The sequence below is a fragment of the Heteronotia binoei genome, chromosome 4 (genome assembly GCF_032191835.1).
Source record: "Heteronotia binoei isolate CCM8104 ecotype False Entrance Well chromosome 4, APGP_CSIRO_Hbin_v1, whole genome shotgun sequence".
Lineage (NCBI taxonomy): Eukaryota > Metazoa > Chordata > Lepidosauria > Squamata > Gekkonidae > Heteronotia > Heteronotia binoei.
The window spans coordinates 181,342,165-181,364,416 of record NC_083226.1 but is presented as its reverse complement, the minus strand read 5'-3'; the positions used below and the strand labels follow the sequence as shown (position 1 = coordinate 181,364,416).

Here is a 22,252-nt window from a genome sequence, read left to right as displayed (position 1 = left end):
TAAGGTTTTTCACACCTCTTTGCCTGGACCCTTTTTAGTTGGAGATGCCGGGGATTGAACCTGGGACCTTCTGCTTACCAAGCAGATGCTCTCCCACTGAGCCACAGCCCCATTCATGGCTCTCCAGGGTCTCAAGCTGAGGTTTTTCACACCTATTTGCCTGGACCCTTTTTTGGAGATGCCGGGGATTGAACCTGGGACCTTCTGCTTACCAAGCAGATGCTCTCCCACTGAGCCACAGCCCCATTCATGGCTCTCCAGGGTCTCAAGCTGAGGTTTTTCACACCTATTTGCCTGGACCCTTTTTTGGAGATGCCGGGGATTGAACCTGGAACCCTCTGCTTCCCAAGCAGATGCTCTACCACTGAGCCACCTTCCCTCTCCTAAGACATTATTTCAATACAATATATAATTTACTAAATAAAACCATTATAATTAAAACCATCAAATTGTAATTAAAACTAACATTTGCAGTGCTATGGTCTAGATATAGCACTGGAACTTCATTTTGTTTTTGCTCGGAACACCTGTGCATGAAGGACTCTAACTCGAATGCTCATTTCCTTATTTTTGAACAGCGGCTGCTCAGTTCAAGAATCTTGTCACTTTCTCGGTTTCTGACCCAGTGGGATCAGTGTAGCTACAGAGATTTGAAGCACTTCTGACAGCCAGAAGTGGGACTGAGGCTCCATGAGCTGCACAAAAGAGCTGTGGAGAGGCAGGCTGCCCAACCCTGTACTAAATCAAAATGCGACAGGTGCAAAAGGGTTCACCTGTCAACCTGCTCTTTTTATACAACTACTTGCATGTTCCTGCTTGCTGAAACTCAGCTTTGTGCTGTGTGCTCCTGCTGACAAGCTGCCGTTTGTGTCATGCTCCAGGTTGGGACAACCTCCTTGAAAAGCAAACACTAAGTTGCTGTCAAAGATTTCAGGTTTTCATGGCTGGTAACATCATTAGGGTTTGTAGAATCTTTCGGGCTCAAGTGCCGTGTTCTACTGGAGAAAGTTTTCCTTCCAGACGTTTCGTTCTCAGCTGCGGAGAACATCCTCAGTGGCGTTGCAGCCGGAGCAGGCGCTCTGACCTTCTTGGCTGCAGTGCATTGAGTGGGGCCAGGGCTGCTGGAGAGCTGCTATTTAGAAAGGAAGAAGGCATTTTCATCCACCAATCTTGGTACCCAGCTCTGCAAAACACCCTACAGACTATAAATTGCAGAAAGTCTCAGAACAACCAGCACATTCCACAGAACAATCAGCACAGTCAACAACCATCTTCCTTATCTTCAAACCCCTTCCAACCCTCCCAGCAGTTAACACAGAACAATGGTCACATTCAACAGCCAGTTTCCTTATCACTACCCTTCCAGGAAGCCCCAACAAACAATGGGCACATCCACAAACCAATTGCCCTTTCATCACACCCCCTCCAGCCTAGAAATAGCAGCTCTCCAGCAGCCCTGGCCCCACTCAATGCACAGCAGCCAAGAAGGTCTGAGCGCCTGCTCCGGCTGCAACGCCACTGAGGAAGTTCTCCGCAGCTGAGAACAAAACGTCTGGAAGGAAAACTTTCTCCAGTAGAACACGGCGCCTGAGCCCGAAAGATTCTACAAACCCTAACTAAGTTGTTGGTTAGTTTTTGTTCCTTTGTCTAAGTTCGCTGTGGGCTTTAGAAGGCCTTCTCTGGAACCATCTGGTGTACTGCAGCTTTGGTACTTGGTGGTGTCAGGTATATGCCATCATAAGTTCTGTTCAGAAGTATGCATAGCTGAGTCTTGGGGGTTAGACCAGTAAGGGCTAATAATTGCTCTCTTTATTTGTGTTTCAGTGAGGAACTGTGACATACTTTTTAGTACTTTCTGTATGCAGCCTTGTATGTTGCCACAGATTTGACCTGCAGTTCAAGAATAACAGGGCACCCTTCTTCCTCTGTCCCCTTTTTAATCATTCAGATATTCAGTCTTGCTATTTATAGTTCTCCTGTTGATTCATCACTGCGTTTTACCCTACCTCTGAGCCTCCTTCAGATAAAGGCTAATAACTTGGTGGTGGGATGTGCTGCCAAACTTATGGGTTGTTCTCAAAGCAAGAGACTTCCTTGGTGGTCTCCCATCCAAGTACCAACCGTGGCCAACCCTGCTTAGCTTCTGAGATCAGGCTGGCTGGACCATCCAAGTCAGGGCAGGCTTGATACTTACCCACTCTCTGAGATGGCACTTCATTTTTGCCATCTCCTGTAGTGACTAGAAATGGTAAAAAGGTACATGGGAAGCCCTGACCCATACAGAACTAGTCTGAACATGAGAAGCCCTGTTGGATCAGGTCAGTGGCCCATCCAGTCCAACACTCTGTGTCACATAAGAACATAAGAGAAGCCCTGTTGGATCAGACCAATGGCCCATCCAGTCCAACACTCTGCGTCACATAAGAACATGAGAGAAGCCCTGTTAGATCAGGCCACTGGCCCATCCAGTCCAACACTCTGTGTCACATAAGAACATAAGAGAAGCCATGTTGGATCACGCCACTGCCCCATCCAGTCCAACACTCTGTCACATAAGAACATAAGAGAAGCCCTGTTGGATCAGGCCAGTGGCCCCTCCAATCCAGCACTCTGTGTCACATAAGAACTTAAGAGAAGCCCTGTTGGATCAGGCCAATGGCCCATCCAGTCCAACACTCTGTGTCACATAAGAACATGAGAGAAGCCCTGTTAGATCAGGCCACTGGCCCATCCAGTCCAACACTCTGTGTCGCATAAGAACATAAGAGAAGCCATGTTGGATCAGACCAGTGGCCCCTCCAGTCCAACACTCCATGTCACATAAGAACATAGGAGAAGCCCTGTTGGATCAGGCCAATGGCCCATCCAGTCCATCACTCTGCATCACATAAGAACATGAGAGAAGCCCTGTTGGATCAGGCCACTCGCCCATCCAGTCCAACACTCTGTGTCACATAAGAGAAGCCGTGTTGGATAAGGCCAGTGGCCCATCCAGTCCAACTCTCTGTGTCACATAAAAACATAAGAGAAGCCATGTTGGATCAGGCCAGTGGCCCATCCAGTCCAACACTGTGTCACATAAGAACATAAGCGAAGTCATGTTGGATCAGGCCAATGGCCCATCCAGTCCAACACTCTGCGTCACATAGGAACATAAGAGAAGCCATGTTGGATCAGGCCAGTGGCCCATCCAGTCCCAACACTCTGTGTCACATAAGAACGTAAGAGAAGCCCTGTTGGATCAGGCCAATGGCCCATCCAGTCCAACACTCTGCATCACATAAGAACATGAGAGAAGCCATGTTGGATCAGGCCACTGGCCCATCCAGTCCAACACTCTGTGTCACATAAGAACATAACAGAAGCCATGTTGGATAAGGCCAGTGACCCCTCCAGTCCAACACTCTGTGTCACATAAGAACATAAGAGAAGCCCTGTTGGATCAGGCCAATGGCCCTTCCTGTCCAACACTCTGTGTCACATAAGAACATAAGAGAAGCCTTGTTGGATCAGGCCAATGGCCCATCCAGTCCAACAATCTGTGTCACATAAGAACATAAGAGAAGCTCTGTTGGATCAGGCCAATGGCCCTTCCTGTCCAACACTCTGTGTCACATAAGAATATAAGAGAAGCCCTGTTGGATCAGGCCGATGGCCTATCTAGTCCAACACTCTGTGTCACATAAGAACATAAGAGAAGCCGTGGCCCATCCAGTCCAACACACTGTGTCACACAGTAGCCAAAAAACCCATGAGGAGGTCTACCTGCGGGGCTAGAAGCCCTCCCGCTGTGCCTCCCCAGGCATCAAGAATACAGAGCATCACTGCCCCATGCAGAGAGTTCCAAAAATAAGCTGTGGCTAATAGCCCCCGATGGACCTCTGCTCCATATGCTTATCCAATGCCCTCTTGAATCTAAATCTCTTCTGCAAACAATTCCTTTGCCTGGTTCCTAAAACAGAAAAATCCTGAACAGGAATACACTGTGACTTAAAAAAAAACAAAACACTTCAAATGATGTGGGTGTCTTGCATAAATGGATTCTGTTCCTTAGGTGGTCATTGATAGCAAGGACAAAGCAAGCTCCTATTTATCTTGGAAAGGAGTCGTTATTGTTGGTATATATTGATTTTAATCCCACGGTATCCGTCACTGGTACAGGGGCTTGCTCGAGGGCCCTCGTGGGAAGATAAAACTTGAATTGATAAAGGAAGAATTGCTGCTGGCAAGCAAAAAAAAAAAAATCTGTCAACTCCTAAAATTCAAAACAATGTCTGGCCAAAGGCTAAACTTCTAAGGAAACAAATTACAGTCCTGACAACACAGGGCTGAGTTCAGATTGCCAAATGACAGTCGTGAGGAAATTATCCTCAGCCTGCATTGTCATTTGTTGAAAAACTGGGCGCACACGCTTTTGGTTTCTTAGGGAGTCCTATTCTAGCAGCAAAAGAAGAAGGGGATGGCAAAAGATGAGATGACTGGACAGCGTTACTGATGTAACATGAATTTAACATAAGAACATAAGAGAAGCCCTGTTGGATCAGGCCAGTGGCCCCTCCAGTCCAACACTCTGTGTCACATAAGAACATAAGAGAAGCCCTGTTGGATCAGGCCAGTGGCCCATCCAGTCCAACACTCTGAGTCACATAAGAGAAGCCCTGTTGGATCAGGCCAGTGGCCCATCCAGTCCAACACTCTGAGTCACATAAGAACATAAGAGAAGCCCTGTTGGATCAGGCCAATGGCCCATCCAGTCCAACACTCTGAGTCACATAAGAACATAAGAGAAGCCCTGTTGGATCAGGCCAGTGGCCCATCCAGTCCAACACTCTGAGTCACATAAGAGAAGCCCTGTTGGATGAGGCCAATGGCCCATCCAGTCCAACACTCTGTGTCACATAAGAACATAAGAGAAGCCCTGTTGGATCAGGCCAGTGGCCCATCCAGTCCAACACTCTGAGTCACATAAGAGAAGCCCTGTTGGATCAGGCCAGTGGCCCATCCAGTCCAACACTCTGAGTCACATAAGAACATAAGAGAAGCCCTGTTGGATCAGGCCAGTGGCCCCTCCAGTCCAACACTCTGTGTCACATAAGAACATAAGAGAAGCCCTGTTGGATCAGGCCAGTGGCCCATCCAGTCCAACACTCTGAGTCACATAAGAACATAAGAGAAGCCCTGTTGGATCAGGCCAATGGCCCGTCCAGTCCAACACTCTGAGTCACATAAGAACATAAGAGAAGCCCTGTTGGATCAGGCCAGTGGCCCATCCAGTCCAACACTCTGAGTCACATAAGAGAAGCCCTGTTGGATGAGGCCAATGGCCCATCCAGTCCAACACTCTGTGTCACATAAGAGAAGCTATGTTGGATCAGGCCAGTGGCCCATCCAGTCCAACACTCTGTGTCACATAAGAGAAGCTATGTTGGATCAGGCCAGTGGCCCATCCAGTCCAACACTCTGTGTCACATAAGAGAAGCTATGTTGGATCAGGCCAATGGCCCATCCAGTCCAACACTCTGAGTCACATAAGAACATAAGAGAAACCCTGTTGGATCAGGCCAGTGGCCCATCCAGTCCAACACTCTGTGTCACATAAGAGAAGCCCTGTTGGATCAGGCCAGTGGCCCATCCAGTCCAACACTCTGAGTCACATAAGAGAAGCCCTGTTGGATCAGGCCAGTGGCCCATCCAGTCCAACACTCTGAGTCACATAAGAACATAAGAGAAGCCCTGTTGGATCAGGCCAATGGCCCATCCAGTCCAACACTCTGAGTCACATAAGAACATAAGAGAAGCCCTGTTGGATCAGGCCAGTGGCCCATCCAGTCCAACACTCTGAGTCACATAAGAGAAGCCCTGTTGGATGAGGCCAATGGCCCATCCAGTCCAACACTCTGTGTCACATAAGAACATAAGAGAAGCCCTGTTGGATCAGGCCAGTGGCCCATCCAGTCCAACACTCTGAGTCACATAAGAGAAGCCCTGTTGGATCAGGCCAGTGGCCCATCCAGTCCAACACTCTGAGTCACATAAGAACATAAGAGAAGCCCTGTTGGATCAGGCCAGTGGCCCCTCCAGTCCAACACTCTGTGTCACATAAGAACATAAGAGAAGCCCTGTTGGATCAGGCCAGTGGCCCATCCAGTCCAACACTCTGAGTCACATAAGAACATAAGAGAAGCCCTGTTGGATCAGGCCAATGGCCCGTCCAGTCCAACACTCTGAGTCACATAAGAACATAAGAGAAGCCCTGTTGGATCAGGCCAGTGGCCCATCCAGTCCAACACTCTGAGTCACATAAGAGAAGCCCTGTTGGATGAGGCCAATGGCCCATCCAGTCCAACACTCTGTGTCACATAAGAGAAGCTATGTTGGATCAGGCCAATGGCCCATCCAGTCCAACACTCTGAGTCACATAAGAACATAAGAGAAGCCCTGTTGGATCAGGCCAGTGGCCCATCCAGTCCAACACTCTGTGTCACATAAGAGAAGCTATGTTGGATCAGGCCAATGGCCCATCCAGTCCAACACTCTGAGTCACATAAGAACATAAGAGAAACCCTGTTGGATCAGGCCAGTGGCCCATCCAGTCCAACACTCTGTGTCACATAAGAGAAGCTATGTTGGATCAGGCCAATGGCCCATCCAGTCCAACACTCTGAGTCACATAAAAACATAAGAGAAACCATGTTGGATCAGGCCAATGGGCCATCCATTCCAACACTCTGTGTCCCACAGTGGCCAATATATGTTTGTGTGTGTGTACACACACACACACACACACACACACACTGTGGCTAATAGCCACTGATGGACCTCTGCTCCATATTTTTATCCAATCCCCTCTTAAAGCTGGCTATGCTTGTAGCCACCACCACCTTTTTGAGCCGACTTCAGAGGATGGTAGAGGACAGGAGGGCCTGACGTGACTTTGTCCCTGGGGTCGCAAAGAGTCGGATTCAACTGTGCGACTGAACAACAACAAATTCTAGCACCATGCGTTTGAGGCAGATTGCATTTGGCTAATCGGTTATGCAGGCTAGTTAGTCACAGCTCGCCAAAAAGGAGAAAGAGTCTTTTAAATTGGTTATGCGTGGTGGTGGAGGACAATGCTGTAAAGTCAACGTCAACTTACGGCAACCCCATAGAGTTTTCAAGGTCAAGAGATTAGCCAGCAGTGATGTTGTCTGCACCTCTCGTTCTTGGCCACTCCACTCCATTACTGAACGTGCTCTTGTCGGAGCTGACAGAACGCACTAGCCCAAGGGAAGGTTAACAAGGAGGTGAGTGGCAATCAGACTTGGTGCAGGGGGAGTAGAACAGGAGATGCCATCCACTTGGTATGCTGCAGGAGGCTTTAAAGGTGAGAGCCAGCACGTTGAACTGAATCTGGAAGCAAATAGGCGTCTGCTGCAGTTGCTGGTGCATGCCCGCTGCAAGCACCAGGCGCCAGCCTAGGTGGATCAGCATAGGTAGGTCAGCCAAGGGAAGTAGCAGAAAGGTGCTCTTAGCAACAGAGCCGGCCTGTCACTCTGGATTTTCCCAGTCCTTTCCACTGTGCATAGAGGTGAAATTGGGCTTGCAGCGTGTGGTGGTGACTTTGCATAGAGAGAAGACGTGTGTGAAATGACATGGACTTAGAAGATGTGATCTTAGGGCCCTGCTAGAACTCTGAAACCCACTCCTCCTTCCCTGTGGATCTCCAGGCCTGAAGAAACTGGGTTTGAAATGTTAATGCACCGTGAAGTATAATTTATATCAGACCTTGACACATTTCTCTTCGACTGTGGGAGCCAGAGAAAAATTTAGGAAACCTCTTTTCAGCTGTGAAGCACACTGGGTAATTGTGGTCACAGGATTGCTGAGGGACAGAAAGTTGTAACCGTGCAAGTTGCCGGGAGCGTCTTAGACAAAGGATTAAAAAATCAAAACAAGCAACAGCGATGCTGCAGAGCTCACTGCAAGGAGGAGGAGGAAGGATTTATACCCCGCCCTTCTCTCTGAATTGGAGACTCAGAGCGGCTTACAATCCCCTATATCTTCTCCCCCCCGCAACAGACACCCTGTGAGATGCGTGGGGCTGAGAGGGCTCTCACAGCAGCTGCCCTTTCAAGGACAGAGACTCAGAGCGGCTTACAATCTCCTATATCTTCTCCCCCCACAACAGACACCCTGTGAGGTGGGTGGGGCTGAGAGGGCTCTCCCAGCAGCTGCCCTTTCAAGGACAGAGACTCAGAGCGGCTTACAATCTCCTATATCTTTCCCCCCACGACAGACACCCTGTGAGGTGGGTGGGGCTGAAAGGGCTATTACAGCAGCTGCCCTTTCAAGGACAAAGACTCAGAGCGTCTTGCAATCTCCTATATCTTCCCCCCCCCCACGACAGACACCCTGTGAGGTGGGTGGGGCTGAGAGGGCTCTCACGGCAGCTGCCCTTTCAAGGACAACCTCTGCCAGAGCTATGGCTAACCCAAGGCCATTCCAGCAGCTGTAAGTGGAGGAGTGGGGAATCAAACCTGGTTCTCCCAGATAAGAGTCCACACACTTAAGCACTACACCAAACTGGTGTAGAACATAAGAGCAGCCCTGTTGGATCAGGCCAATGGCCCATCCAGGCCAACACTCTGGGTCACACAGTCGCCCCAAAAAACAGGTGCCATCAGGCAGGGCTGGATTAACATGCCTTTAGGGACCCTGGGCCAGCTTCTCCCCCTGGTTTTCCCCCTGTTTGCAGCCCTCCCAGCCTCCACGTGCAGCCAGCAACTGAGCCACTCTTTGCCCGACTTGCCTGATGCGGATGATGTTGGCATCATCGCCAGGTTTGGCTCTCTCTGCCTCTCCCCCGCAGCTTTGCCAAAGGGGCTTTTGAGAAGGGGCCTGCAGGCTGCAGCAGGAGCCACACGCAGTAGGGGCCCCAAGATTTTGACTTCCTAGAGGCCACCTGGTAATTCCTTGACCTTTTTTGGAGATGCCAGGGATTGAACCTGGGACCTTCTGCTTCCCAAGCAGATGCTCTACCACTGAGCCACAGCCCCATTCATGGCTCTCCAGGGTCTCCAGCTGAGGTTTTTCACGCCTGTTTGCCTGGACCCTTTTTAGTTGGAGATGCCGGGGATTGAACCTGGGACCTTCTGCTTCCCAAGCAGATGCTCTACCACTGAGCCACCGTCCCTCCCCTTGAGCCACCATCCCTCCCCTAAGTGGTGTCCCTCCCCTAAGTGGTGTTATGTTAAGTAATTCCTTTCCATGGGTGGTGTTTTGAAATGCAGAGGTAGGTCTTTGCTGAAGTAGGAGTAGCTTTCTCATCTCCCTGGATCAATAAACTCTGTTTAAAGCTCTTCAGTGAGAGCCCTTTCTTGGTTATTGGCTTTGAGAGGCAGAGAGCAACATAAGTGCAAAGGGGTCTCTAAGAACAAAAGAAGCCTCACGAGTATACGAACATAGATGCCAAAAAGAAGATGTTGTCATTCCAGCAGCGGAGTATCTTGGGGAAGAGAGGTTTTGCTTCCTGGGGAGATAATCCTTTGAAGTCTGTTTCTCTACCCCCCCCCCCACTCCCCCATAGGAGGCTGAGATAGAAGATTTTAACATAGCCCAAACATCCACATACTACTTGATCAGCAGTTCCCTGGTAATGACAGTAAACCTGAAGGGGGATTTCAGCATTCAGAGTACTTCCCGACCCTTCTTTGTGAATGCCAGAACATAAGAAAAGGAAAAGGGCAAATTCAATTTGGCCTGCACAATAGCTTCAAAAGACATTCCCTCCTCTGTTCGGGAAACTGCTGGTGAGTGCTTAATATGAAACAGTCTGCATTCCCCGACTCAAAATCAGCTTTTAGATTTTTTTTTCTTCCAGTTGGAGGTTCTTAAGTAAATTATATTGTCTAAGCTAGTCGCTTAAGCTTTCCATTTTAATAGGCTAAGGGAAAGAATCAATTGTAATAGGGATCAGTGCATTAAAAATGCCAGTTCCTGAACCTCCATCGCACTCTGCGGCCAAGCAACAGAAGTGCCAAGGGCTAAATTCTATATTTTTTGTGTTGGGGGCGGGGGAAGATAAATGGAAAAAATCATGGGAATCATTCAGTTTCTGATGGGCATAAATTTTCATAAAGATTTTTTTTACATATTTCTGGAACATAACCCTGGCCACTTCTCCTCATCCCCCAACACTAACAAAAGTCCGTATAGTCAAAGCGATGGTATTCCCAGTAGTAATGTATGGCTGTGAGAGCTGGACCATAAGGAAGGCCGAGCGCAGAAGAATAGATGCTTTCCAGCTGTGGTGCTGGAGAAGACTCTTGAGAGTCCCTTGGACTGCAAGAAGACCCGATCAGTCAGTCCTAAGGGAAATCAACCCAGACTGTTCCCTGGAAGGTCAGATGCTGAAGCTCAAATACTTTGGCCACCAAATGAGAAGGGAGCCCTCACTGGAGAAGACTCTTGAGAGTCCCTTGGACTGCAAGAAGACCCGATCAGTCAGTCCTAAGGGAAATCAACCCAGACTGTTCCCTGGAAGGTCAGATGCTGAAGCTCAAATACTTTGGCCACCAAATGAGAAGGGAGCCCTCACTGGAGAAGACTCTTGAGAGTCCCTTGGACTGCAAGAAGACCCGATCAGTCAATCCTAAGGGAAATCAACCCAGACTGTTCCCTGGAAGGTCAGATGCTGAAGCTCAAATACTTTGGCCACCAAATGAGAAGGGAGCCCTCACTGGAGAAGACTCTTGAGAGTCCCTTGGACTGCAAGAAGACCCGATCAGTCAGTCCTAAGGGAAATCAACCCAGACTGTTCCCTGGAAGGTCAGATGCTGAAGCTCAAATACTTTGGCCACCAAATGAGAAGGGAGCCCTCACTGGAGAAGACTCTTGAGAGTCCCTTGGACTGCAAGAAGACCCGATCAGTCAATCCTAAGGGAAATCAACCCAGACTGTTCCCTGGAAGGTCAGATGCTGAAGCTCAAATACTTTGGCCACCAAATGAGAAGGGAGCCCTCACTGGAGAAGACTCTTGAGAGTCCCTTGGACTGCAAGAAGACCCAATCAGTCAGTCCTAAGGGAAATCAACCCAGACTGTTCCCTGGAAGGTCAGATGCTGAAGCTCAAATACTTTGGCCACCAAATGAGAAGGGAGCCCTCACTGGAGAAGACTCTTGAGAGTCCCTTGGACTGCAAGAAGACCCGATCAGTCAGTCCTAAGGGAAATCAACCCAGACTGTTCCCTGGAAGGTCAGATGCTGAAGCTCAAATACTTTGGCCACCAAATGAGAAGGGAGCCCTCACTGGAGAAGACTCTTGAGAGTCCCTTGGACTGCAAGAAGACCCAATCAGTCAGTCCTAAGGGAAATCAACCCAGACTGTTCCCTGGAAGGTCAGATGCTGAAGCTCAAATACTTTGGCCACCAAATGAGAAGGGAGCCCTCACTGGAGAAGACTCTTGAGAGTCCCTTGGACTGCAAGAAGACCCGATCAGTCAGTCCTAAGGGAAATCAACCCAGGCTGTTCCCTGGAAGGTCAGAGAAGGGAGCACTCACTGGAGAAGACTCTTGAGAGTCCCTTGGACTGCAAGAAGATCCAATCAGTCAGTCCTAAGGGAAATCAACCCAGACTGTTCCCTGGAAGGTCAGAGAAGGGAGCACTCACTGGAGAAGACTCTTGAGAGTCTCTTGGACTGCAAGAAGATCCAATCAGTCCTAAGTGAAATCAACCCTGACTGTTCCCTGGAAGGTCAGATGCTGAAGCTGAAGCTCAAAGACTTTGACCACCAAATGAAAAGGGAGTACTCGAGTACTGGAGAAGATCCTGATGCTGGGAAACACAGAAGGCCAAAGAAGAAGGGGATGGCAAAAGATGAGATGGCTGGACAGTGTTACTGATGTAACAAACAAGAATCTGAGCAGACTTTGGAGGACGGTGGAAGACAGGAGGGCCTGGCGTGACTTGGTCCATGGGGTCGCAAAGAGTCGAACTTAACTGTGCGACTGAACAAGAGTACCAGGGGCAGGAGTTCCAATAAACGTTCTTCTCCTCCATGACCCTGCATCCACATCTGACATAATGGATAATTGAGGTAGACTTTGGTGGAGGAGCTCATTGGGTTGTAATTGTAATGGAGTAGCTAGTACTCTAGTGCTGCATGGAAATCGCAAAGCCAGAGAGATATTACAAGCCGCTTAGAATGACCTTCAGTTGTGCTGTTGCTTTTAGAACCAGAGACCTTGCACAGTAACAGAAATGAGAGTCCTCAGCATTATAGATGTAAAACTTCTGGAAAGTTGGAAACCGTGGTTTTTTACGCAACCCTGGTTTTTTACGCAACAAATGTTGGGCAAATGTTGAAATGCATACAGTACTTTCTATTTAACTATGTTGACTGATTTAACAATGTAAAATGCATCTTTTATTGCTAAGTTTGGTGTAGTGGTTAAGTGTGCGGACTCTTATCTGGGAGAACCGGGTTTGATTCCCCACTCCTCCACTTGCACCTGCTGGAATGGCCTTGGGTCAGCCATAGCTCTGGCAGAGGTTGTCCTTGAAAGGGCAGCTGCTGGGAGAGCCCTCTCAGCCCCACCCACCTCACAGGGTGTCTGTTGTGGGGGAGGAAGGGAAAGGAGATTGTGAGCCGCTCTGAGACTCTTCGGAGTGGAGGGCGGAATATAAATCCAATATCTTCATCTACCTCACAGGGTGTCTGTTGTGGGGGAGGAAGGTAAAGGAGATTGTGAGCCGCTCTGAGACTCTTCGGAGTGGAGGGCGGGATATAAATCCAATATCTTCATCTACCTCACAGGGTGTCTGTTGTGGGGGAGGAAGGGAAAGGAGATTGTGAGCCGCTCTGAGACTCTTCGGAGTGGAGGGCGGAATATAAATCCAATATCTTCATCTACCTCACAGGGTGTCTGTTGTGGGGGAGGAAGGTAAAGGAGATTGTGAGCCGCTCTGAGACTCTTCGGAGTGAAGGGCGGGATATAAAGCCAATATTTTCATCTACCTCACAAGGTGTCTGTTGTGGTGGTGGGGAGGTAAAGGAGATTGTGAGCCGCTCTGAGACTCTTCGGAGTGGAGGGCGGGATATAAATCCAATATCATCATCTTCTTCTTCTAAGCGTTTCCCTCATTCGGAAAGAGAAAACATTTAGAAGATTTTCTTTTTCATAAGGAGCCCCATGACACAGAGTGGTAAAGCTGCAGTACTGTAGTCTGAGCTACCTGCTCGTGACCTGTGTTCGATCCCAGCGGAAGCTGGGTTCAGGTAGCAGGCTCAAGGTTGACTCAGCCTTCCATCCTTACGAGGTCGGCACAATGAGTACCCAGCTTGCTGGGGGGGAAAGTGTAGATCACTGGGGAAGGAAATGGCAAACCACCCCGTAAAAAGTCTGCCGTGAGAATGTTGTGATGCTACATCACCCCAGAGTCGGAAACAACTGGTGCGTGCTCAGGGAATTACCTTTACCTTTTTCTTTTTTCATTGCTCCCAAAATGTCCCAATTGGGGGAAAAAACTGAAACAAGACCTTGGGAACAAAAGAAAAACCATTCCACCAGCACCACCCCCCAAAATCCCAGGCCTTCATATCTCTACTACTTAAGTCTTTCACGGCCATCCAGTCAAAGCACCACCAGTGGAGTAAAGCTGGCAGAGCAGGAAATCCTCTTGTGGCTCACTTCTTTAGACTCCTGGAAGGCATTTTTAATTCAGCATTTAAAATCAACATGACTTTTTTTGACCCCTGGGTTTTATTGGCCACTGTGTGTGACAGACAGAGCGTTGGACTGGATGGGCCATTGGCCTGATCCAACAGGGCTTCTCTTATGTTCTTATGTGACACAGAGTGTTGGACTGGAGGGGCCATTGGCCTGATCCAATATGGCTTCTCTTATGTTCTTCCGTGACACAGAGTGTTGGACTGGAGGGGCCATTGGCCTGATCCAACAGGGCTTCTCTTATGTTCTTATGTGACACAGAGTGTTGGACTGGAGGGGCCATTGGCCTGATCCAATATGGCTTCTCTTATGTTCTTATGTGACACGGAGTGTTGGACTGGATGGGCCACTGGCCTGATCCAACAGTGCTTCTCTTATGTGACACACAGTGTTGGACTGGATGGGCCATTGGCCTGATCCAACAGGGCTTCTCTTATGTGACACAGAGTGTTGGACTGGATGGGCCATTGGCCTGATCCAACAGGGCTTCTCTTATGTGACACAGAGTGTTGGACTGGATGGCCACTGGCCTGATCCAACAGTGCTTCTCTTATGTGACACAGAGTGTTGGACTGGATGGGCCATTGGCCTGATCCAACAGGGCTTCTCTTATGTGACACAGAGTGTTGGACTGGATGGCCACTGGCCTGATCCAACAGGGCTTCTCTTATGTTCTTATGAGACTCAGAGTGTTGGACTGGATGGGCCATTGGCCTGATCCAACATGACTTCTCTTTTGTTCTTATGTGACACAGAGTGTTGAACCGGAGGAACCTTTGGCCTGATCCAATATGGCTTCTCTTATGTTTTATGTGACACAGAGTATTGGACTGGAGGGGCCTTTGGCCTGATCCAACATGGCTTCTCTTATGTTCTTATGTGACTCAGAGTGTTGGACTGGATGGGCCATTGGCCTGTTCCAACATGGCTTTTCTTATGTTTTTTTACCTACCTATACTGGGGAGAGGCAGAGTTTCCAATTTGGTCCATTGCAGAATACAAAAGCAAAAACCATGTAACGCCTTTTATCATGACCAACCAAAACGCCACAGCACCGTGTGCAGACTTTCAAGTTCTCCGGAATGATCAGATGGGCAGAAAACCGTTTGAGTCCAATGGCATTTTTAAGGCCAACAAATTTTATATTCAAGTTATAAGTTTCAGATACATTTAAATGGAAGATGCCAGCCCATCCATATAGGATGAGCAGCAAATCAGCATACAGCTTAATGAAGTTGTTGGACCAAACAAGATGAGTTTTCACAGTGGGTAATAAACCTGTCAACTATGCTGACAACATCACTATTAAGTTTGCATTACAAGTATTTGGATCTTGTGGCAGTTAAGTCACAACTAATGTGTAGAAAGAAGTGGCCCCGTGATGCAGAGTGGTAAAGCTGCAGTACTGCAGTTGAAGCTCTCTGCTCATGACCTGAGTTCGAGCCCAGCGGAAGCTGGGTTCAAGTAGCCAGCTCAAGGTTGACCCAATATTTGAGAGCCTGAGAGAACTTTTGGAATTCTGACACAGGTTGGTAGGCTCAGGCACAAAATGGCTGACACAGGACGTGGAGCCAACCAATCCTCAGTGTCAGGGAATGAAATCTGATTTTAAGTCTTCAACATTGCAGATAGAACCAGTGTTTAACAGGATGCCTCTTTAAACCAACTTGTTTTAAAGTATTTTCTTACGTATACGCAACTTACCTTTAGGCACAAGTTACCTTGTGCTACAGCAGCCCCGTGGCGCAGAGTGGTAAAGCTGCAGTGCTGCAGTCCAAGCTCTCTGCTCACGACCGGAATTCAATCCCGGCAGAAGCTGGGTTCAGGTAGCTGGCCCAAGGCTGACTCAGCCTTCCGTTCTTCCGAGGTCGGTAAAATGAGTATCCAGCTTGCTGGGAGGAAAGTGTAGATGTCTGGGGAAGGCAATAGCAAACCACCCCGTAAAAAATCTTCTGTGAAAACATCGTTATGCGATGTCACCCCGGAGTCGGAAAGTACTGGTGCTTGCACAGGGAACGACCTTTACCTTTTTAATCTGTAGATAATGGACTGCGGCTATGCATTCTTGCTTACAAATGGAAGTGGCCCATTCAGCCTGGACTATGAAAGAGGGACATAGTGATGTTCTACATAAATAAACCAGACCAAGTAATCTGGAGTCTGTCCTTGGGAAAGGTGGGTTAAAAATATCTTGATGTCCAGCATTTGTTACAAGGATTTCAGCACTTTTGACTTCCAGTTCACCAGTAAACCACAATCTACCTTCTGCCCACCCTTTCCTGGGCAGGTTTTCAGGCTGTAAAAGTTACGCTCGCAATTCTACGGACCTATGATTTATGGTGCAAATGAGTTAATAGTCTTGATTGCTGTAGTTATCTGAATTAGTCAGATTTGGATGGCGTTGCCATAGGCGACAAGCTTTTGCAGTATCATCCTTACCTCTCTCTGAGCACGAACACTTTCCCCAGAAGTGTGCGCAGTAGAAACGAAATGGAGGTGGTGTAAAAATATGTAACGACTCCGAGGAGATGATTCAGAATTTGTCTGCGTTGCTTCTTCTGTTTCAAGGCAAGAGGTATTCAGAGGTGGTTTTCCATTGTCTCCCTCCATGTCACAACCTGGGTATTCCTTGGAGGTTGCTCATCCCAGTCCTAGTCAGAGCCAATCCTGTTTAGCTTTCAAGATCCAACAAGCTCGGGCTAGCCTGGACTATCCAGTTCAGGGTTATGCTGTGATGTTTCATTGTTGTTCAGTCGCACAGTCTAGTCCGACTCTTTGCGACCCCATGGACCAAGTCTCGCCAGGCCCTCCTGTCTTCCACCGTCCTCCAAAGTCTGCTCAGATTCTTGTTTGTTACATCAGTAACACTGTCCAGCCATCTCATCTTTTGCCATCCCCTTCTTCTTTGGCCTTCTGTCTTTCCCAGCATCAGGATCTTCTCCAGGGAGTGCTCCCTTCTCATTGGGTGGCCAAAGTCTTTGAGCGTCAGCTTCAGCATCTGATCTTCCAGTGAACAGTCAGGGTTGATTTCCCTTAGGACTGACTGATTGGATCTTCTTGCAGTCCAAGGGACTCTCAAGAGTCTTCTCCAGCACCACAGTTCAAAAGCATCTATTCTTCTGTGCTTGGCCTTCCTTATGGTCCAGCTCTCTCACCCATACATTACTACTGGGAATAACATCGCTTTGACTATACAGACTTTTGTTGGCAGGGTGATGTCTCTACGTTTTATTATACTGCCCAAGTTCGCCATAGCTGTCCTCCCAAGGAGCAAACGTCTTTTAATTCCATGGCTACAGTCACCATCTGCAGTGATCTTGGATCCCAGAAATGTGAAGTCTGTCACTACTTTCCATGTCTTCCCCTTCTATTTGCCAAGGTGTGATGGGGCCGCATGCCATGATCTTAGTTTTTTGATGTTGAGTCTATTTATTTTATTTACTTCCTATATACTTCACCTTTCTCCCCAAAGGGGACCCAGAATGACTGACATAATTCCTTTCTCCTCCCTTTTATCAACCTTGTGAGGTAGATTAGGCTGACAGTGTGTGTGACTGGCTCAAGGTCACCACGAGGTTCCATGATGGGGTGGGTTCTTGAGCCTGGTTCTCCCAGATCCTGGACCAACATTCTAACCATGATACTGCATTGGCTCCGTTAACTCTTGATTTATGTTTAGTGATTTTTTTAGGTACCTCATGTTAATTTTATATCCCAGTAGCAACATATAAAGGTAAAGGTAGTCCCCTGTGCAAGCACCAGTCGTTTCCAACTCTGGGGTGACGTTGCTTTCACAGCGTTTTCACGGCAGGCTTTTTACGGGGGTGCCCCGTGGCGCAGAGTGTTAAAGCTGCAGTACTACAATCCTAAGCTCTGCTCACGACCTGAGTTTAATCCCCGGTGGAAGCTGGGTTTTCAGGTAGCCGGCTCAAGGTTGACTCAGCCTTCCATCCTTCCGAGGTCGGTCAAATGAGTCCCCAGCTTGCTGGGGGAAAAGCGTAGATGACTGGGGAAGGCAATGGCAAAACCACCCTGTAAAAAAGTCTGCCGTGAAAATGTTGTGAAGCAACGTCACCACAGAGTCGGAAACGACTGGTGCTTGCACAGGGGACCTTTCCTTTCCTTTCCTTTCCTTTCCTTTCCTTTCCTTTCCTTTCCTTTCCTTTCCTTTCCTTTCCTTTCCTTTCCCTTTCCTTTCCTTTCCTTTCCTTTCCTTTCCTTTCCTTTCCTTTCCTTTCCTTTCTTTCCTTTCCTTTCCTTTCCGTCTTCCCCAATCATCTACACTTTCCCCCCAGCAAACTGGGTACTCATTTAACCAACCTCAGAAGGATGGAAGTCTGGGGCCAGCTACCTGAAACCAGCTTCCGCCGGGATTGAACTCAGGTCATGAGCAGAGAGTTCGGACTGCAGTACTGCAGCTTTACTACTCTGCGCCACGGGGCAACATATGCTTGAACTGAAATGTTGGATGGGGAGGGGGAAGAAATCAAGTGTGATTTTAAAAGTTCAATCAGATCCAAAGCTTTTTGTGGAAACTTCTTGTATTGGAACAATACTTGCAAAAACGTTAAGCACACTAAAGCATCACCTCCCTGACATTGCCTAAACTTAAAGGCATACCCAAAAAAACCGTGCGTAATAAGCTGTGTGTGTGATCGCCCTCTGATCTGCTCAATGTTAGGAAGAACTTTCTGACAGAGCGGTTCCTCAGTGGAACAGGCTTCCTTGGGAGGTGGTGGGCTCTCCTTCTTTGGAGTTTTTTAAGCAGAGGATAGATGGCCATCTGACAGCAATGTTGATTCTGTGCATTAGGCAGATCATGAGGAGGGCAGGAAGGGGGGGGGAGGTATTTATGAAGTTCCTGCATTGTGCAGGGGCTTGGAGTAGATGACCTTGGAGATCCCTTCCAATTCTATGATTCCCGCTCTTGCTGTGTCTTTGTTAAAAAGTGCCTTTCATCAATTTTGATTGATACATTAGGATACATTAGCTCCAGCGCCTCCTAAACGGAGAGGATTTTGTCATTCTGTAGAAAGACAGAAGGCCAAAGAAGAAGGGGATGGCAAAAGAGGAGATGGCTGGACAGCGTTACTGATGTAACTAACACAAATTTGAGCAGACTTCAGAGGATGGTGGGCCTGGCGTGACTTGGTCCAGGGGGTCACAAAGAGTCGGACTCGACTGTGCGACTCCTTTACCTTCCTCCCCCACAACAGACACCCTGTGCAGTGGGTGGGGCTGAGAGGGCTCTCACAGCAGCTGCCCTTTCAAGGACAGAGACTCAGAGCATCTCCTTTACCTTCCTCCCCCACAACAGACACCCTGTGAGGTGGGTGGGGCTGGAGAGGGCTTTCACAGCAGCTGCCCTTTCAAGGACAACCTCTGCAAGAGCTATGGCTGACCTAAGGTCATGCTAGCAGGTGCAAGTGGAGGAGTGGGGAATCAAACCTGGTTCTCCCAGATAAGAGTCTGCACACTGAACCACTACACCAAACTGGCTCTCCAGTTAAAAACACAGGGCCTGAATATCAGGTTACATTGAAAGTCATCCAGAATCAGTTTTTGCATAAGATGTTGTAAATCCGTCATACAAAGATAACGACAAATATAAAATATCAACATGAGACCATTCGCGTTTCAGCCTCAACTCTGACCGGGTGATGTTATCGCATATATTGTGTGGTCAGATGTTAGCTTATAAAGGAAATCATGGATCCCGTCACATGGTAACCATGCTCATGCTTGAATCGTCCATTGATCTTTAATCTGGTACAGCATTTCAAGTATTTACAGATGTGATGTATTGGGTTGATGTGTATTATTTTTCAGATGTGTTTCTAAAAACTTACATACTCCTGACCACTGAAGAAGGCCTTTGAGGTGAAAACGTATATGGTCTTTTGTTGGCCATTTTGTATCATTAACTTTGTATGAGGGATTTACCACCTCTTATGCAAAACTGATTCTCAGCCACTTTTACTGTAGCCTGATAATCAGGCCCTGTGTTTTTAATTACATTATTATGTACACTGTATAATAAATGTGTTTTCTCGTGTTACAAGAAGCAACAGGAATCAGTTGTACTGTGCCTAGTAGTTATGGGGACAAGAATGGGGAACCTAGCCTATAAGAAAAGATAGGGAGTCCAAAAGACTTTTACATTGGCCCCAGTCTCATACTGTTCATGCCCATCAAGTGACCTTGAATAGATTTATGGCCTATTACTGCCCTGACTTGGATAGCCCAGGTTAGCGTGATCCTTTTAGATCTCAGATGCTAAGTAGGTTGGCTCTGGCTACTTTTTGGATAGGCGGACTTCAAGGAATACCAGGGACGTGACATAGAGACAAGCAATGGCAAACCACCTCTGAAGTGTCTCTTGCCTTAAAAACAAGTCTGCCTCGCCACCTAGTGGTGCATAATGCTAAAAGAGCTAGAATTTCTGGCTGCCAGACAATCTTAGGATCTCCTGGCTGTACTACACACACTGCCATGACAGTTAATTAATTATGCTCTGTAACTGTGTGTGTGTGTGGTTTCATGCACACCCCAGATGCTCATACATACACACCCACCTTCAATTGCACACTCCTTTCATATCAACCTGCGTGTGTGCTGTTAAAATTGCCAAGCAGAAGTTGTGAAGTACTTCCTTGGTTAGACCAGATGATTGTGTAAGGCAGGTGTGTCAAACATGCAGCCTGGGTGCCGAATCAGGCGCCCAGAGGGCTCCTATCAGGCCCCTGAGCAACTGGCTGTCATCTTCTTTCTTCTTCTGCTCTCTTGCTTGCTTCTGCATAAAAGCTTGTTTTGCCAGGCTTGCTCAATTGCACAGGAGCTATACAGCAAAGCCTCTATTTTCCCCCATTGACTAAAGCTCCTCCTTTGGGAATAAACGGGGGGAGGGAAAGCTTGCTTTGCCAGGCTCTCTCAGTCGCACAGCAAAGCTACTGAGCCAAGCCTCTCTTCCTTCTATTTCTTAAAGCTCCTGTCCCTCCTGGTCCCCTGGGGAGGGAAGGAAAAAGCTAGAGCTTCCTTTGCCCAGTTCCCTCAATCACACAGGAGAGATACAAAGAAAGCACCTTTAAGATCAATGAGTGCTAATGCTTTAAGCATGTTTTTAAAAAATCTTTTTGTGTTTGTCCATGTCCTTAATAAAGTTTATATCTCTGCTACCTAATCATAAATAGGTACATACCTGGCCCGGCATGGCCCGGTCCAACAAGGAGTTTGACACCCTTGGTCTAACGAATCCCATCACAGAGGACAACAAAACTAGATGAGTTCTCCAAGATGGTCTATTGCAGGGGTGTCAAACATGCAGCCCAAGGGCCGAATCAGGCCCCCGGAGGGCTCCTATCAGGCCCGCGAGCAACTCACTGTTGTCTGCTTCCTTCTCTCTCTCTTGCTTCCTTCTGCATCACAACTTGCTTTGCCGGGCTTGCTCAATCGCACAGGATTTACGGAGCAAAGCTCTTCCCTTGGGGAGGAAGTGGGAGAAGGAGAGCTCGCCTTGCCAGGCTGTCTCAATTGCACAGCAGAGCTACTGAGCCAAGCCTCCCTTCCTTCTGTTGGCTGAGGCTCAACAAGCTAGTGAGATGGATTAGGCTGAGTGTGTGCGTTTGTCTGTGTCCTTTATGAAGTTTATATCTCCCCTACCTGGCATATTTTTTGACACACATGGTCCAGCCCGACAAGGTGACGATCCGGCCCTCATAACAAATGGGTTCGACACCCCCGGTCTATCACAATACAGCTGTAGAGCAAGAGATGCCTGCCATCAGTTTTTTTGATAACTTTGGATATGTAGATAAGGGGAAGCAATGCAGGCCATGGAAAAATGTGTGACTGAGCATTGGGAATTGAAAGCAAGGAGAGCAGACAATACAAGAACCAGAAGTTAATTATTGAAACTGTGGGCGTATTACCCTCGAAGAAGCTCTGCCACTCTCTCTGTTCCAGTGGTCAGGGTCATTATCAGTAAACGTAATGGATGACTCCACTGCAAGGCAGAAAGAATCTAAACATTTGATCAGCGGTGAAGGTCTTGGCCCAGTGGAAATTTATAACTGCTGAACTGTCTGCCTATTTTTAGAACGCTGTGAAAGAAGTTACAGGAATATAAGATTGGTTCCATTGGCTTTATGTACAGTCTGTGAGCCTGCTGTGGCATATGGGATGAGATTATCTTTCAGAAATCTCAGAGCGGCTCACAATCTCCTTTCCCTTCCTCCCCCCTCACAACAGACACCCTGTGAGGTAAATGAAGATACTGGATTTATATCCCGCCCTCCACTCCAAAGAGTCTCAGAGCGGCTCACAATCTCCTTTCCCTCCCTCCCCCACAACAGACACCCTGTGAGGTAGATGAAGATATTGGATTTATATCCCGCCCTCCACTCTGAAGAGTCTCAGAGCGGCTCACAATCTCCTTTCCCTTCCTTCCCCCTCACAACAGACACCCTGTGAGGTAAATGAAGATACTGGATTTATATCCCGCCTTCCACTCCAAAGAGTCTCAGAGCGGCTCACAATCTCCTTTC

General features: G+C 48.0%; 1 protein-coding gene and 1 non-coding gene across 3 annotated transcripts in view; one reads left to right on the top strand and one right to left on the bottom strand.

The window, feature by feature from the left end:
* FAM219A (family with sequence similarity 219 member A) overlaps window positions 1–22,252 on the top strand; it is a 122,522-nt gene that overhangs the window by 27,391 nt on the left and 72,879 nt on the right. The window lies entirely within an intron of this gene.
* TRNAP-GGG (transfer RNA proline (anticodon GGG)) lies at window positions 8,967–9,038 on the bottom strand. The gene has a single exon. It is a non-coding gene; the product is annotated as a tRNA-Pro (tRNA).